The sequence below is a fragment of the Vicia villosa genome, linkage group LG1 (genome assembly GCF_029867415.1).
Source record: "Vicia villosa cultivar HV-30 ecotype Madison, WI linkage group LG1, Vvil1.0, whole genome shotgun sequence".
Taxonomy (NCBI): Eukaryota; Viridiplantae; Streptophyta; class Magnoliopsida; order Fabales; family Fabaceae; genus Vicia; species Vicia villosa.
The window spans coordinates 191,204,305-191,208,181 of NC_081180.1; the positions used below are offsets into that span (position 1 = coordinate 191,204,305).

General features: G+C 35.6%; 1 long non-coding RNA gene across 1 annotated transcript; it reads left to right on the plus strand.

Moving 5' to 3' along the window:
* Positions 1-1,511: 1,511 nt before the first annotated feature.
* On the plus strand, positions 1,512-3,587 carry LOC131644751 (uncharacterized). The gene is made up of 3 exons (XR_009296631.1): positions 1,512-2,121; positions 2,242-2,586; positions 2,835-3,587. It is a non-coding gene; the product is annotated as an uncharacterized LOC131644751 (long non-coding RNA).
* Positions 3,588-3,877: the final 290 nt, after the last annotated feature.

Below are 3,877 nucleotides of genomic sequence, written 5' to 3' on the forward strand. Positions count from 1 at the left end.
ATCTATCCTAAAAGGAAAGGAACGCCAGCAAACCTAAAACGAATAAGAATAAGGTCTTTCGATCAGAGAACTGGGTACGAGAGTCGGTTACGCAAGGGGAAGGTACTAGTACCCCTCACGCCCATCGTACTCGATAGTATCCACCTATGTTTGTTTCTATTTAAAGGGTGTGTGATATTTACTACTTACTAATGCAATGCATGATTAATTCTAAGGTGCTTTAGTAATTATTGTTCTCGCTAGAGTTGCCTCTATGCCTACGTATCCTCTAATGAAGAATTAGAGCGCCGTAGTTCTGCTCAATATTTTTTATGTTTTTTATTGTTTGTTGTGTGTTTTTTAGTTGGGCGGAGTTAACGTCCGCGCTCTTGCATAAGGGAACGACCTATGGTGTGATCGAGCGGAAATAACAGTGCCCTTAAGAATGCCTACAAGGAAAGAGAAAAGAGAGAAAAGTTTGTCGAGCGTTTCAAGTTACTTCCTTAAACAAGTGAGGTTTGAGCGGCTCTTGGTTTGTGTTTTTTATGGTTGGGAATTTCCACTCAAGTGATCCCCTTAAACAAGAGGGACGAGAGCTTCCATTACCTTTTTATTATTTTCAACCTTTATTAATGTGTTTTTGGTATTTTGATTTTTTGTGTAGTTATGCAAATGGAGAATTAATCGATCATTAGTCAAGTATTTTAAAAGTTGTAAAGGAAGAGAAAAAATCTAAACTAATTGTCATATGTTGATCTATAAGTCCTAAAATCTAAGGGAACATGCTAATTGGAAGCAAAATTATAGGTCTAAAAATAGTCTAAAAACAAGTAAAGCAATCATACAAAAAACTACACAAAATATGTCATAAGAATGATACAAAAAGAATGAGAAACTACCTAAACGAACTAATATTTTTATGGGTTTTTTATGAAGGCAAAAACTACCAAAGTTTCAAATTTAACCTAAAAAATCTACTATTTTTATGTCATTTTTTATGAAGGAGAAATCAATTAGACGTCAAAATTATACTAGCCTAAATCTAATTAAGAAATCTAAGTATTTTTATGAGTTTTCTATGTCAACAATTACCTAAAATTCCAACAAGATTTTAATGGTTTTATTGTTTTTGAGCCTTAAAAAAATATGGAAAAAACTATGTGAAAACTATTAAATCTAAAAGTCAAAATTAGTAGGTCAGGGGGTGCTGAATTGAAATGGTGGTGGTCCAAGAAACTCAGACGCAGGGCCTAGCCAAACTTTGGCTCAGGAGCGTTTTTGTTGTTAATTTCAATAGCACAACAACAAAAAAGAGTGTTATGGGCTAGAATGGGGGCGCAGGAGTGATTCGGTGGTAAGGCCCACAGGTATGTTTTTGTTATAGCTTTTCTTCAATAAAAAACGTGAGGGATGGACCTATGGGGTTTGCAATTTGCAGCCCAATGCCAATGTTTCAACATCTGAATACATCATATTATTATTATTATCACATTAATTCGGTTTTAACTCAATTTATCCCAATCAAAACAATTAATCAGATAAAAAAATATAACAAAAGTCAAAAATTAAAAGAGGATTAGGGTTACGTGAATGTGGCTATTGGAGTCTTGGAGTCAGACTTTCCCTTCTCTTCTTCAACGTGGACGACGTTCTTCTTCTTCGACCCCAATCGCCGCCGCGTCTGCTCCTTCGCACTCCTCTCTTCTCTACTTTAATCAAACTCTTCATGCTTGATTCAACCGAAGAATCTTCAGAGACGATGAATAATGATGAAAGTCAAGAGAAGTTGTTGACGAAGATTGTAATAATGAATGGCGCTCAAGGTTGTTGCGAAAGCGTTATCGTGTGATGAAGATGTTGAACGTGATGCGATGAAGGAAATTGTTAAAGTGTGAAGATGATGGATCAGTGATGATGAACAGCGATGGTGATGCGATTCAGTGATGATGATTGTAGGTCGTTGCTGAAGATTGTATGAAGCTGTTGTAGTGCGACGTTTCGGTTGAAGCCTTTTCTGAGTTTTTTTGGTTGATGGATGTTGAGGCAGATTGAAGAACTCTTTGTGAAGATGTGAGACAAAGTTATTTTACGAAGATGATGATAGAAGAACCTAAAGATGAAGTCTCGAGAATTCAGTTAGAGGTGAGTCTGATTTCTGTTACCTTCTTATTTTTCTGTTATCAACCTCTTTTGATTCTTTTTGGGTTCTTCTTCCTTGTTCTGAATTATTTTGTTCAAAATCTATGGTTATGGTTGATGAAGAGAGGTGAAGAAGATGATGAAGAAGGTGAATCCAGGAAGTGGAGAGGATGAAAAGGAAGATGAAGAAGTGTGGATTTTCTGTTATTGATGGAAGAAAGTGGAGTGTAGAGAGAAGAAGGAGAGAAGGTTGATGATGGAGCAGGTTGAAGATATTATGGATAATTGATGATGGAGATTTTTTGTGATGAAAAATGTTTGAGAGTTCTCTGTGAATTGAAGATTGAAGCTTGCAGATTCTTTTTGTTAGATTCTATGGGAAAGAAGAAAGTTGCGATGAATTGAGGAGTGAATGATAAAGATTGAAGAAGAAAGGAGATTGAGAGAGTGAGGATTGTTCTGTTAGAGGTAAGCTTTTTCTGTTACGCTTCTTTTTTCTTTCTATTATTCTCTTATGTTAGCAATTTTCTTTCCCAAAATTCTGTTACACTTGTGTTCTTTTTGTTACCAATTCCTCTCCTCCTTCTGTTATTAAGTTTTTCTGATGTGGTTTGACTCCGCGATTCTGTTTTTTTATTGAAGCGGAACCGGTTTCTTCTATTGCTCTCTCTTTGAAATCTGAAACGGTTTTTTTTGATTTATTATTTTCAATGCAGGTTGGTTGATGTGCAGGCTTGCGGTTCGGTTTAATATCGAACCGGTTTTTTTCGTTTCCTCTATGGAGCTTGGTTTTGACAAAAGCTTATACTTCCTGTGAACAAAAATCGGTGAGCCACGGCATGAAGTTCTGAGATTGGCATGGAGAAGCTTGAAACAACTAGAAATTAGGATGGGCTTTTTACAGTGTAATTCAATTTTTTTTGTAATATCAATTGGGCTTCTGGTTTATAGTGGGCCCCTTTTTTGTAATTCAGAATTGTATGGACTTTGTCTTGGTGACTTTTGGGCCTTATTTTTTGTTGGAATTTTGGACAAGAATGCACTTGAATAAAAATTGAAAAATGGATATTTGTTTTTTTTTGTAATAAACTTAAATAGAAATGTTTGTATTTGGACTTTGAAATTGAATGTGTTTCATATATGGACTTGAAGGGCATTCTCTTGCAACTTTTGCACACACCATATATGTATCCTATTGCCTTGTAACTCGTATTCCAAACAATCCCATGTGTATACCCTCTTGGCACTCTTGGATTTATTCTTGAAAACTTTAGATGAATTTTTGTATGAAACTCTTGATGAAATGGTGAATAAATCTTGAAATCCATGGACTAGCTAAAGAAGAAAGAAGCTTATTTGACTTCCACGTGAATTTTGACTTTGTCTTGAATGAAATTTCTCCCAATATAATGGCCATTTGAGTAGTAATAATCACTGTGAAGTAAAATGGACTTCAAAAGACTTGGTCAACAAAAAAGCCTCAGGGCACAAACTTTAATCTGAAGAAATCTCGCTCCAATAGAATTGGGGAAATAAACCCTAGGTCAAGAAACCCTTGTACATAGAAACCATCTGATCCAATGCCCTTTAAAAGATCTGAACCAATCACGGTCTTGATCAATTGTAAGATACCATCTTTGAGGAAACAAATTACCTTGTACCGAGACCTAAGTGAAACTCAGCTTGCTTCATGACCATGGATCACATGCTTTTAGATGTTAACGATGCATGAGTTATGTTAATGCCCTAATGGAGGTAT